This window comes from Neoarius graeffei, chromosome 3 (assembly GCF_027579695.1).
Source record: "Neoarius graeffei isolate fNeoGra1 chromosome 3, fNeoGra1.pri, whole genome shotgun sequence".
In the NCBI taxonomy this organism is placed as follows: domain Eukaryota; kingdom Metazoa; phylum Chordata; class Actinopteri; order Siluriformes; family Ariidae; genus Neoarius; species Neoarius graeffei.
Window position 1 is genome coordinate 26,908,200 of NC_083571.1, and position 15,333 is coordinate 26,923,532.

Sequence of the window (15,333 nt, forward strand, 5' to 3'; positions counted from 1 at the left end):
ATGCTTGGGTTCATTGTCCATTTGGAAGACCCATCCATGCCCAAGCTTTAACTTTTTGGCTGATGTCTTGAGATGCTGCTTCAATATATCCAGATAATTTTCTTTCCTCATGATGCCATCTATTTTGTGAAGTGCACCAGTCCCTCCTGCAGCAAAGCAGCCCCACAACATGATGCTGCCACCCCCAGACTTCATGGCTGAGATGGTGTTCTGAGGCTTGAAAGCTTCCTCCTTTCTCCTCCATCCATCCATCCATCCATCCATCCATCCATCCATTATCTATAGCTGTTTATCTTGTACAGGGTCACGGGCAAGCTGGAGCCTATCCCAGCTGAGTATGGGCGAGAGGCAGGGTACACCTGGACAAGTCGCCAGATCATCGCAGGGCTGACACATAGAGACAAACAACCATTCATACTCACATTCACACCTACGGTCAATTTAGAGCCTCCAATTAACCTAACCTGCATGTCTTTGGACTGTGTGGGGGGAAACCGGAGCACCTGGAGGAAACCCACACAGACACGGGTAGAACATGCAAACTTCACACAGAAAGGCCTTCATTGGCCGTTGGGCTTGAACCCAGGACCTTCTTACTGTGAGGCAACAGTACACTACTACTACCACTACACCACCATACCGCCCCATTCCTCCAAACATAACAATGATCCTTATGATCAAACAGTTCAATTTGTGTTTCATCAGACCACAGGACATGTCTCCAGAAATTAAGATCTTTGTCCTCATATGCAGCTGTAAACTGTATTCTGGCTCTTTTATGGCGGCTTTGGAGCAGTGGCTTTCTCCTCACTGAGTGGTCTTTCAGCTCACATCGGTACAGAACTCGTTTTACTGTGGATAACGATACTCTCTTACTGGTTTCAGCCAGCATCTTTACAAGGACTTTCACTGTTGTTCTGGGGTTCATTTGCACATTTTGCACCAAAGCACATTCATCTCTAGGACACAGAAGCCGTCTCCTTCCTGAGCGGTATGATGGCTGTGTGCTCCCATGGTGTTTATACTTGTGTATTATTATTTGAACAGATGAACATGGGACCTTCAGACATCTGGAAATTGTCCCTAAGGATGAACCAGAGTTGTCAAGAGCTACGTTTCTTTTCCTGATGTTTTGGTTGATTTCTTTTAATTTTCCCATGATGCTATGCAAAGAGGTCCTTGTGTTTGAAGGTGTGCCTCCAATTAACTCAAATGATGTCAATTAGCCAATCAGAAGCTTCTAATGGCAAAACATCATCATGTCGAATGCTCCAAGCTGTTGAAAATCACAGTCAACTTAGCGTATGTAAATGTCTGACTTTGATGAAAGTAATAAAAAATCTCATCTCATTATCTCTAGCCGCTTTATCCTGTTCTACAGGGTCGCAGGCAAGCTGGAGCCTATCCCAGCTGACTATGGGCGAAAGGCGGGGTACACCCTGGACAAGTCGCCAGGTCATCACAGATATATATATCATCTCATTATCTCTAGCCGCTTTATCCTGTTCTACAGGGTCGCAGGCAAGCTGGAGCCTATCCCAGCTGACTACGGGCAAAAGGCGGGGTACACCCTGGACAAGTCGCCAGGTCATCACAGGTCTTATCTATCTATCTATCTATCTATCTATCTATCTATCTATCTATCTATCTATCTATCTATCTATCTATCTCATTATCTCTAGCCGCTTTATCTTGTTCTACAGGGTCGCAGGCAAGCTGGAGCCTATCCCAGCTGACTACGGGCGAAAGGCGGGGTACACCCTGGACAAGTCGCCAGGTCATCACAGGGCTTATCTATCTATCTATCTATCTATCTATCTATCTATCTATCTATCTATCTATCTATCTATCTATCTATCTATCTATTATACACACACACAGTATACACACATACACACACAGGGCTTTACACTTATCATACTGTGACTTTTTCACCTAAAAATGATTAAAAAGTACAGATGCACTTTGAATAAGCAGCAAAACCAATAAGACCAAAACAACAAAGCAGAAGATGCAAGTTTGAGGCTGCAAGTAAAGTTACAGTTATAAACTTCTCCTGTCAATTTCTATTACAGCATTTATTTACTCTCGTTCCACAGGTACATATAGGTTTCTTGTCAGGAGGTATGGTCAGATGCTGGCAAAGCAGATCTAAACAACCGCCCTCATTATTCTTCTTTTGCCTATCAGGGTGTCTTGGATCAATAATATCGATTAGGATGGAGACAATGCTGGAGTGCAGCTTGGCTGTCGGCCTAGCGGGATTTACAGAATCCCTCAAGTAAGCAATATGCTCAGCTCATTACAGTAAGCACAGCATGGTAAGAATAGCACTGAATCGTGCTTAATTAAAGCTAAAAATAAACACAGGCCATGATCTCCCTCGAGTCATAACCTCCATAGCTAATGAAATGAATTATACAACAGTCCATAGTTTTTAACTGGGCAATTATTTTTGGACTGCAGAAACTTTTTTGCACTTGGGGCTTGCTTTTTGATTCTCTCTCTCTCTCTCTCTCTCTCTCTCTCTCTCTCCATATATTTGAAGCATCCTTTTCCATGAGTCATCTGTTATAGCTTATGAAAAATGTCCACTGGCATCCCAAAACATTCACCCAACCCTGTTACCTGGACACTTTCACTCCTAAAATATATTTGGAATGTTTCACATGTCAGATATTCAACAGGAAGTTGCATCATCTCAAGCATGAGAAGAAAAAGTTCTGTTTTTCTTACTTGTCAATGATATTGACTGATGAAAGTTGCACTTTGAAAGTACTCCTTTATCTGTTCGCCAGATTGCATGCAAATACAGTAATTAAGTGAAAAACTAAGTCATTAGAATGTCGTTATTATTCTAGTGCAGTTAGCATGGATGCTCGTTAACCAAGTTTTATTTTTATACCAGCGAAACTTTCCAATCTTGAAATCAGACATTTAATGCTTCACTTTTTGCAGCATCAGTGAAAAAAAAAAAAACCCACACCAAAACCCTGCCCATGTTGTGCTTCTCTGTACATGGTTCTTTAGGTTGGTATGATTTGTTAATACAGTATTTAATCCTGAAATGCATTACACTGCTCCACACAACAGGGGGCACTATTGAAGACACTTTTCATTTCAGAACAAACTCTCCCCCCCCCCCCCCCCCCCCCCCAGATCCCCAGATTAAAGCCTAATAAAATAATTCAGCATTAAAAATGCATGCATACATACACAGTACAAAGAATTTACATATTCCAGATGTTTTTAAAAAAAAATTCATCAGGACCGGTCCCTTATTTAAAAAAATTAATTACATTTATCATTTTAAAATAAAATAAATAATTTAATTTAAATTCAGCCCTGCAATAACCTGGCGACTTGTCCAGGGTGTACCCCACCTCTTGCCCATAGTCAGCTGGGATAGGCTCCAGCTTGCCTGCGACCTTTTAGATCAGGATAAAGCGGCCACAGATAATGGATGGATGGATGGATGGATCATTTAAATTAACTTATGCTTTAAATAATAACTTGTTAATCAAATATTTATGGGATTATTTTGTTAAATTAGTTACTTTATTATGTATTTTATAAAAATAAAATGGGGATATTAAGGTTGTGTTTAGGATTTGAAGATATTGCTGCAGCATTTTTTAAATGCAGTCATATGAAGTGAGTGTAAATTCAGTAATACAGTAATACACATCAAAGAGAGCGCTGCAAATGTGTGTGAATATGTTCAGCTGTCTGTCAAATCATAATACAGTGAAATTACATGCATATGAACACTCTCTCACACACACACACATGCACACACACACAGAGCCATATGGCGCTTACAGATGCAGAAGATCTCTACAGCACAGTTTGTAGAGGCCAGAAAGGGCTGAATCGATTCTGTCTCTCACAATTCAAATGAAGAATGCCATCTGAGTAACTTGAAGCTTTACGTCCAAACAGAGATGCTGTGTCAACCACAGCACGAAAAGAACTTCTCACTGTTGTGTTAAAGGTTCAGCTTGTGTTAGAAAGGTGTTTCCTGACTACGAACCATCATACAGTTTTAAAGATACTGTCATTTAGATACCTGTTCTATTGTTCTATTGCAGATTGATCAGGATAGCTTCCTTAGTCTAGGCATCTCATTAGGACATCTTTTATACAGACATGAGCCCATTCCAGACACAATATTAACCCCACTTACAAGTTGTCTGCTTGAATTTGTGATGTTGATTCATCAGGCAAGAGGATACAGCATTTTCACTCACAATGACCAATCAGGAAGTGGCTTTTTAATTACCTCTGCCAACTTTGTTGGAGGTACTTTGTTTGTTTGTTTGCTCTTCCCAACATAACTCAAAAAGTAGTAAATGGATTTTGATGAAATTTGGAGGAAAGGTGAGCCATGGGCCAAGGAACAATTGATTAGATTTCAATGCAAATCCAGATATGTTTGTGGATCCAGGATTTTCTTTTTTTGCCCTTTCCCAACATAACTCAAAAAGTGGTGAATGGATTTTGATGAAGTTTGGTGGAAAGATGGGCCATAGACCATGGAAAAATTGAATAGATTTTGATGCAGATCCAGATGTATGGCTTGGCAGAGGTATACACTCTACCGAGTGCCCTTCTAGTTGTTCATTAATTCACTAAAAAACCCCAATAAACTTTAGCATTAGTAAAATAAATTAAACACATGTATTAACTGGGGCGGCACGGTGGTGTAGTGGTTAGCACTGTCACCTCACAACAAGAAGGTCCTGGGTTCGAGCCCTATGGCCGACGGAGGCCTTTCTGTGTGGAGTTTGAATGTTCTCCCCGTGTCTGCGTGGATTTCCTCCGGGTGCTCCGGTTTCCCCCACAGTCCAAAGACATGCAGGTTAGGTTAACTGGTGGCTCTAAATTGACCGTAGGTGTGAAAGTGAGTGTGAATGGTTGTCTGTGTCTATGTGTCAGCCCTGTGATGACCTGGCGACTTGTCCAGGGTGTACCCCACCTCTCACCCATAGTCAGCTGGGATAGGCTCCAGCTTGCCTGCAACCCTGCACAGGATAAGTGGTTATGGATAATGGATGGATGGATTAACTGACATGTTGAAGTGTTAACTTGCAATCATTAATGTTTCTTCAATCCATGACTAAAAGAAGCCCACATAAACTGTAACATTTTTGAGCAAAAATAAAATTGCAGCAAAGGTTGCTAAATGCTGATAACTCATTCATCTCCAGGTGTAAATGTAAACACTGGCATGTGCTTTTCAGCAAGGCAAAATGTGCTAGTTCAACACCATTTGGGATTAATTGTATTAACTTTCAATATTAACATTGTATGGGTTTGATTTTTGGCTTATTTAGTTCATTATTTTAAAAAAGTAATTCATGCAAGTGCTAGTTACTTTGTTGATTTTCTTTTAAAAAAAAAAGAAGATTCTAGGAAACCTAGTATCTAACAGTGGTGGTTTGCTGTTGTGTTCCATTAGACGAGCTGAAGAAATCTCCATTTCTCTTCCCAAATGTTCATCCCCTTGCACTATATAAATACCATTGTCATTTGAGGTCATAGCTCATCCACCTCTTCCTCATAAGTTCGGTTACTGAACCTGCCAGATCTGCTGTTGGCCTTCACTCATATCCTGATCAGGAACTCTTGCAGATAGGTTAAGAAAGCCAATTTGAGTTTTGTAGACCTCATTTAACCTCAAGACATCCTCCCAGTGCCTTGCACACATCTGCTTTTGAAGCATTAACCATAGATGCTATGGACACCTTCTTCACCATTGGGATCTTCACCCATTTCCCATGGCTGGGGGATGCTTTAAGACTAAGGCATTTCCTCATACATTTGCGTGTATCAGACCTGTGGCTACTATACTGTGTAATCACTGTTGCCCCATTCTGCATAAACCAGAATTTATGTTGACAGGGGTCAGCATTTGACCCAGAGAGGCTGTAATGTCCATATCACTGGTCCTTTGGCGACTGAGAAGTAACCCAGTCAGTGATGTAGACATCAACCCAAGCCACCCCATCACAGGTGCGGCATGGACATCAAAAGAAGAATAGGGATGGCAAAAGACACCTTTATGAGAATGAAGAATATATCCATAATATCCTTTCTGATTGACAGTACGCTGTGCACGTTCTGGCTGCCGCTTCTCACCGGAGCCTTTTATTTTTCTTTTTTTCCCTTTGGTTTTCTTTTTGTGATTGTATGGTTTATGTTTGTTCTTTCTTTGAATGTTCTTTCTTTGAATGTTTTGCCCGCCAGTTGTAGCATAGCTCCATACCCAGTTTTGGGCGTCAGTTTCCTTCAGGCCTTGGTCCTCCATGAGTGATGCTTGTGCTGCTCACTATGGACTGCAGTGAGCTCGTTGCTCTCTTTAACATTGGGGTTGTCCAGTGCTCTGTGCGGCAGTGCTTCTGTACTCGCTTTGTGGATCCATAGCATGGTGTTCCGAGTGATGCTGCCCGGTGGCGTCACGGTGGCTGTGCAGGTGGTGTGGGACATACCTTTGTGCACCTTTTGGTGGGATTGTGGGCAGCTACACCACTTGAATTACATCCTGACCCTCTTTTGGTGGACTTTTTTTTTTTTTGCAATTGTAAAGCGACCTAGGAAAGTATTGTTATATACCTTGCAAAGACGAAAACAAGAAATGGAGATCTTTTACCTGAAATGAAGAAACGAATAGCACTGGCTTGGGCAGCTTTTGGCAAAGTGAAAAATATCATGAAAAATCAAAAAGTGAATATGAGAATAAAAAGAAAATTTTTGAACAAATGCATCCTACCTGTGATTACCTATGGTAGCGAAACTTGGGCCCTAACAAATGCTCAAATGGAGATGCTGGCAGTAGTACAAAGAAAAATAGAACATATTATGTTAGGGATAACGCTAAGAGACAAGAAAAGCAACACATGGATACGACACAAAACAGAAATGGTGGACATTATCAATGTCATCAGAAAATCATTACATTGTTGGGCAGGACATGTAGCCAGACTGCCAGATAACAGGTGGACTGCTAAAGTGACATAATGGACACCAAAGAGGTGAACAAGACCAAGATGGAGACCAAAAATGAGATAGCGGGACAAACTTCTGGGACCACTGTGGACTAGGTTGGCCCACGATCGGGATGACTGGAGGTGGGCTGGGGAGAGGTTCCTCCTTTGGGAGAGAAACAAATCTATGATTGATTGATTGATTGATTGATTGAAAGCAACCTTGGGTGTGAGAAAGGCGGTTATATACTAAGTTAAACTTATTATTATTATTATTATTATTATTATTGGGCGGCACGGTGGTGTAGTGGTTAGCGCTGTCGCCTCACAGCAAGAAGGTCCGGGTTTGAGCCCCGTGGCCAGCGAGGGCCTTTCTGTGTGGAGTTTGCATGTTCTCCCCGTGTCCGCGTGGGTTTCCTCCGGGTGCTCCGGTTTCCCCCACAGTCCAAAGACATGCAGGTTAGGTTAACTGGTGACTCTAAATTGACCGTAGGTGTGAATGTGAGTGTGAATGGTTGTCTGTGTCTATGTGTCAGCCCTGTGATGACCTGGCGACTTGTCCAGGGTGTACCCCGCCTTTCGCCCGTAGTCAGCTGGGATAGGCTCCAGCTTGCCTGCAACCCTGTAGAACAGGATAAAGCGGCTAGAGGAGATGAGATTATTATTATTATTATTATTATACTGGCCAACACTAAAGGCATAACAACATGCCTCAGAGCAATCACAAAAACAGAAACAATGTGTGAGATGAAAAGTCAATACAACTTCTATTTCAACACTTAATAAACAGTTGAACTTTGTAAGACCAAAAGTCCAGGCTTTTTTTTGGGGGGTGGACGTCGTGGCTCAGGTGGATAAGGTGCCATACCATAAATCCGGGAACCCAGGTTCAATTCCAGCCTGAGGTCATTTCCCAATCCCTCCCCATCTCTCTCTCCCCCGCTCATTTCCTGTCTCTACACTGTCCTATCCAATAATAAAGGTGAAAAAAGTCTAGGCTTTTACTTTGGACCCTTTTACTGTATAAGCTGTATATTTTGAAGGTATTAATACAGTACACATATTACTTCTCTAAAATGTTATCCAAGGCATTCCAGTGTATCACTGTGTGGTTGTAAGAATTGGTGCCAAATGCAGCAAGCCCACACACACACACCGAGAGAGAGAGAGAGAGAGAGCGCGAGAGCGCATGTGGAAGAGACAGCACCAGGGAGCTTTGCTTTGATTGAGGATGTGTTTCAAATCTGCCCTTTCTTTCAGTCTTTCCCCTTCCTCTCTTTACCTCTTTTGTTCTTCAGGGTGGGCTAACCTTCTCATCTTTTACTTCTACTTTCACATCCTGTGATCTTTGTGTGTGTGTATATGTGAGAGAGAGGGAGAGAGGCTGTAATGGGCCTCCTTATCACTGTGATAAGAAATAATGGCATTAACCCTAGAAATGTATGCACTGGGTGTGGGTGTGAGATATATTCTATCCACTGCAATTTAATGCTCTACCTAATTTAGGCTGGTGCCTGCTCCTGAGACAGTTCTCCTCCTGTGGCTCCTCTCGCTCTTCGCCCTGATCCTTTTTTCCTCCCTACATAGAGCTTTCTTTCTTCACTTCTGACTTGCCTTCTGTTACTGTAGATAGTCCCTCAAGGACAGCGAAAAAAAAAATTGCTCTTCCTGAAACAGTTCCTGCATCTTACTTCAGTTGATAATCTCACCTGAACCTGACCTTCGTTTCAACACATTTAGTGCTATTTGAGATTACAGTAACAGTACACGTTTGTAGAAGATGAATGATGGGTTCCTTTTTTAATTCTGGTTCCTCTCAATGTTTTCTTCCATGACCAGAGATTTTGGTGTGGCAGGAAGACATTAGTAATGTTTTCATAATAAAGCAGTTCATATTGAGCTTTATTTAACTGTGTTCAGGGTAATATTATTAACCAGGGTTGACAGATTTCAGCGAAATTTCCAGCACAATGACATCTCCAAACCCACACCAAAGGATTAAAACTCTCCCTAAAAATGTAGACATTGGAAAATGGAGACAGTTTCCTTTTCCTTCTCAGCCTTTGCATGGGAAACAAGTATTTCACATGTATTTATGCTGTATGGACATTATCCACTCCATAATCCCCTGTTCCCTCTCTTAATCTTTGCAGTATATCTTACAATAGAAATGGTTCTATTCACAGACACACTGTCTGCATTAACAGTTAGTCTTTTTGCTGAATTTTTTGTTTAAATTTAATTCTTATGATTTGCTATAAAATGCCAACAGAGTATTTTGGAAATAGTCAAACCTGACAACCCTGTCGTTAACTGTCCTGTGTGCTACTCCTCCACCAAACATGTAGCAGTATGAATTGTGTCCCAATGCAAGTACAGTATGGCTCTCGCTGCAGCCTGTGGGATTGGATGTGGGCAGAGAGAGATGTCACACACTTACCAGATATGGGGGCTAGGACGTACAAGGGTTATGGTTAAGGCCAGGGTATATCCCGTAGTTGTCCTTACATGGTTTGATGTGGGCTGGGTTGGACATCCAGTCCAACCCATATCCAATCCCTTAGGCTACACAAAGAGGCCTCTCCCCCAATGGGCCTCTATTAATGCCTGTTGGCCACTTTGGTGCAATAATAACAACTCTTTGGAGCTAAATGGGGCCTTGAGCATGCTAGAAATGTGAATCAAATCAGTGGAACATATGGCCCTTTTCCACTACCCTTTTTCAGCTCACTTCAGCTCGCTTCAGCTCACTTCAGCCCGACACGGCTCGCGTTTCGACTACCAAAGAACAGCACGACTCAGCTCGCTTCAGCCCTGCTTAGCCCCTAAAACTCACACCGTTTTGGAGTGGGGCTGAAGCGAGCCAAACCGAGCTGAGTGAGGCTAGGGGCGTGAGCAGACACTCCCCTGTGCACTGATTGGTGAGGAGGAGTGTCCTCACATGCCCACACACGCCCCGCGAGCACGCTGGGATCTGTAAACACTGTAAACCCTGAAGAAGAAGAATTACGAATTACGAGAATTTCTGAAGCCTTATGCGCCTCGCCTCATCTATACGCTCTTGCCAGTATCTGTTGGCGTTGTTGGTGACAACAAGCCACAGAACCAAGACCAGCAACACTAACGACTCCATGTCCTCCATGTTTATTGTTTACTATTCGGGTCGTGAGACTACCGCTTAAAAGCTCACTGATGTCACTGTTTGCGCTGCTTAACGACATCACGTGACGTCCACCCACTTTCGCTAACTCCACCCAATGTGTCCACCCACTTCCAGCCAGCATGGTTCAGCGCGGTTGTAGTCGAAATGCAACTCCAACAGCCCCGCTCGGCTCGACTCAGCCCAACTCAGCACGGCACGGCTCAGCCCGACTCAGCCGCGTTTGTAGTGGAAAAGCGGCAATAGGCTTATATCTGTCGAGTAGTGACACTTTTAAAAAATTTCTTCAAAAGATACAGTGGTGCTTGAAAGTTTGTGAACCCTTTAGAATTTTCTATATTTCTGCATAAATATGACCTAAAACAACATCAGATTTTCACATAAGTCCTAAAAGTAGATAAAGAGAACCCAGTTAAACAAATGAGAGAAAAAAAATATTATACTTGGTTGTTTATTTATTGAGGAAAATGATCCAATATTACATATCTGTGAGTGGCAAAAGTATGTGAACTTCTAGGATTAGCAGTTAATTTGAAGATGAAATTAGAGTCAGGTGTTTTCAATCAATGGGATGACAATCAGGTGTGAGTGAGCACCCTATTTTATTTAAAGAACAGGTATCTATCAAAGTCTGATCTTCACAACACATGTTTGTGGAAGTGTATCATGGCACAAACAAAGGAGATTTCTGAGGACCTCAGAAAAAGTGTTGTTGATGCTCATCAGGCTGGAAAAGGTTACAAAACCATCTCTAAAGAGTTTGGACTCCACCAATCCACAGTCAGACAGATTGTGTACAAACGGAGGAAACTCAAGACCATTGTTACCCTCTCCAGGAGTGGTCCACCAACAAAGATCACTCCAAGAGCAAGGTGTGTAATAGTCGGCGAGGTCACAAAGGACCCCAGGGTAACTTCTAAGCAATTGAAAGCCTCTCTCACATTGGTTAATGTTAATGCTTATGAGTCCACCATCAGGAGAACACTGAACAACAATAGTGTGCATGGCAGGGTTGCAAGGAGAAAGCCACTGCTCTCCAAAAAGAACATTGCTGCTCGTCTGCAGTTTGCTAAAGATCACGTGGACAAGCCAGAAGGCTATTGGAAAAATGTTTTGTGGATGGATGAGACCAAAATAGAACTTTTTGGTTTAAATGATAAGCGTTAAGTTTGGAGAAAGGAAAACACTGCATTCCAGCATAAGAACCTTATCCCATCTCTGAAACATGGTGGTGGTAGTATCATGGTTTGGGCCTGTTTTGCTGTATCTGGGCCAGGATGGCTTGCCATCATTGATGGAACAATGAATTCTGAATTATACCAGTGAATTCTAAAGGAAAATGTCAGGACATCTGTCCATGAACTGAATCTCAAGAGAAGGTGGGTCATGCAGCAAGACAACGACCCTAAGCACACAAGTCGTTCTACCAAAGAATGGTTAAAGAAGAATAAAGTTAATATTTTGGAATGACCAAGTCAAAGTCCTGACCTTAATCCAATGGAAATGTTGTGGAAGGACCTGAAGCGAGCAGTTCATGTGAGGAAACCCACCAACATCCCAGAGTTGAAGCTGTTCTGTACCGAGGAATGGGCTAAAATTCCTCCAAGCCAGTGTGCAGGACTGATCAACAGTTACCGGAAACGTTTAGTTGCAGTTATTGCTGCACAAGGGGGTCACACCAGATACTGAAAGTAAAGGTTCACATACTTTTGCCACTCACAGATATGTAATATTGGATCATTTTCCTCAATAAATAAATGACCAAGTATAATATTTTTGTTGCATTTGTTTAACTGGGTTCTCTTTATCTACTTTTAGGACTTGTGTGAAAATCTGATGATGTTTTAGGTCATATTTATGCAGAAATATACAAAATTCTAAAGGGTTCACAAACTTTCAAGCACCACTGTAGAACTAATATTTCACCAGGACTTTATGAAGAATAATGTTATTCATATATTATGTCTATGAATATATACCGCAAGTTGGCCTAGTGGTTAGCGTGTCCACCTTTTGATTGGGAGATCACAAGTTCTACTTGTGGTTGGGTCATACCAAAGGCCATTATCAAAATGGTACTTACCTCCACCTGGAGAAGCATGCTGCAATACAGCTGTGAGTAGGAAGTCAAACTCTCGTGGTTATCAGAGGACCAGCCCCCCACTGTAACCCTAGCTATGTAATAGGTGAGAGGCCAAGGGCTACTGAAATGGAGATTGGTGCCACCCAATGCACCTTAAGGGCCTGATTAGTACTGGGATGAGAAACTGCCTGGGAAGACCAGGTCCTGGCACTGTAGGGACTTTGATTTTGATGTCTGTGAATAGAGACAGACACTTCTCTGAGAGATCATCAACAAGCTATCAAAGTAAGATAATTAAGTGATGTTTTAAAATTTTCAGCTGAACCCACAAATGGGTTAAATGTAAATGCCACTATTAAAGAAATACTTGTTGGGTTGAGTTGTTGTCAAAGGTGCCATAGAATGGAAAACTGTATTTACTTTGGCATAGAGTTTGGCACATGTAACTGACATACCATGAACCTTAAAAACTGTTGCGTGTTGGGCAGTAAAATGGGCCAATACCAAAGCTCTAAACTATTTCCTAACATTAGCAATGCAAAATGTATGCCACAAAATTTGCATACAAAAGCCCATGTTCCACCATATTACCTCTGCCATGTTACCATGGATTTGTACAGACAAAACTTCAACAGTTCTGCAGGTATTGTGAAGAACTAAACAACAACAATGGAAGAACATCAACAACAAAAATGGCAGACTATATGCACAAACGTGCTATTCCAGACTGTGAAGGCGATATCAGAACATTATTGTTGGGACTTTACTGACATCACAACACCAACCACAACCTGTAAGTAGCAATGACAGGCCATTTTTTAAAGTAGCTGTCATAGTGTTGTGTAATGTATCAAATTAAAGGGTGTGAAGATCTGAACTGAAAACTTGTTTAATTTTGTAAACATGTCTAACCCCCCCCCCCCCCCCCCCCCCCAAGTTATGAACATTTGAATATCCAGTGTATTATAAAATTTCCATTTCTGTCCATTGCCCTGGTCACAAACCAGCAATCATTTTCCATTGGTTTAATTTTTCATTCATGAGAAAAGACCTCAATCAGAAATTAATAGACCAAAAAGCCAAAAATAAAGAGATTTAGAATTTTGAGTATCAGTGTAAGAATTACAATTATGCACCTACAAGGCTTAAAAGCTATACATCAATGAAATCGGTCCATCCTTTGTGTTTAAACATAAAAACCAGAATTGAGCGGATATGTTCACTTGAAATTGTGGACACCAAGCGTGACTAATGATGGTGGTGCTCGAATGCGTTGTGGATAAGAGGGTCACACTTTTGTTAATCTCCTCAGAACAGTATTACTGATATTTATATATCTCATTTTTTCTCCATGAAAAATTCTTAGGAAAAGCATTGATTTTTAGGAAGGATACAAAATTTTCCTCAGTGATCTGATCTTTCACAGGCACCAGATAGCAAAGCGTTCAGCCAATTTTATTGGAAAAATCAAGTCAACATGAGAGACTCGACCACTAGGTCGGAATCATGAGTTTCAAGCTGATTGAACCAACAGTAAACGAGCTGGAAGCAACAACAAAACACATGGACCGGTGATGAATATCGCTAAAAAACCCAAGATGGCAGCGTCTGTGAATTTGCTGTATTGCATTGCACAATGTTAAAAACACTTAAAAGTAAAAGCTCACCACAATGCCGCACAAAATTAACAATATATTCTGTAAACATTTTATTTATTCTTGAATCGACACTGTTTTTTTTTTAGATTAAACGCTTTTAAATGTCTTTAAAGTGCATATTCTGTACCAATTTCTTTTTTTTTAATATGAAAGTATGTCCCTTTACACACTCATCCAGAAGGGTAATTTTGCACAAGGCCATCTGTCTACAGCATAAAAAAATAAAATAACAAAACGCGTCTGGAAAAATCCCAAGGGAGTCTGGAGCCAGATTCGTGACGTCACTTGCGGAAGCGCCAGCAGGCTGCGTGAGCTTTGCACGGTTTCAGTGCACAGCCTGTGTAGACCAAGCGCTCCCATTTCTCTCTCATTGTCCGGTCTTTTGGAAAACGATGAGTACTAATCCCATCAAGATTGGTGTTGCTACACCCTCCTACGATACATCTGTTAACCATTTTAATAATTACGCGATAACATTGAAGAAATTTGCAGAAAACCACCAGGTTGTTTTCTCATAAACAAACCAGCGCTGACGTAGGATTCAGAGGGAGGCGTCCCGCACGCGACGTCATGAAAATCAATGTTTGCCGGGAAATCCAAATGCCAAGGTTTTTCAGAGGCGGACCAATTCGCCTCAAATGGCTTGATTTCAACTGAATTTTTCTGGTATTGCGCAAGGTAAAAAAATTGCACAGAATGCAGAATGTGACAGATATTTGACCAAAGTTTAATAGAAAATAGGAGAATTACATTGATCTTGCTCCTGAATTTACCCGTGATATGCACTTTTAAAGGCCAAATGAAAACATGCTGTTCTCCCATACAAATGTATGGGAGGTTCATCAGCGCAGCAGCATGCTGTAAATAGCTGTGTGATTTTACCCACTTTATTACAGTTGAAGCCAGATCATCTTAAATTGAATGTTTCATATTTAGGTAACAACTTTAATTTACTTTGTGTTGTTGTCGAGATCAAAACCAAGTAGAACAGATAATGTTAGCTACTAGCAAGCTCCAAGTAGCTAGCATAGCTAACTATGAAGACCTAGGTCATTTTATTTTCTTGCCTGGATCCCATTCAAAGAAATAGTAATATAAATCTACAATATAAGATGCATATATAAGAGAGAGCTATACGAGAATTATACACGATGTGAATTGTATTGAGTTGAATTGCATTGTATGTCAGGCGTAGTGATGTTCCCTCCCTGAAATGAGTTTTTACAGAGTGGGATGCTAACTAGTACATCTGCGTTTCAGAGTACATCATATCAGCTCCCATTTACAAATGATGTAAGCTGCCATACCGCCTCATTGTAAACCAGCTAATCAGAGCAGAGCTCAACATTTTAATGAGCTCACCAAAAAAGGGAAAACAGCTTGTTTCATGGGCGGCATGTGGTGTAGTGGTTAGCGCTGTCGCCTCACAGCAAGAAGGTCCTGGGT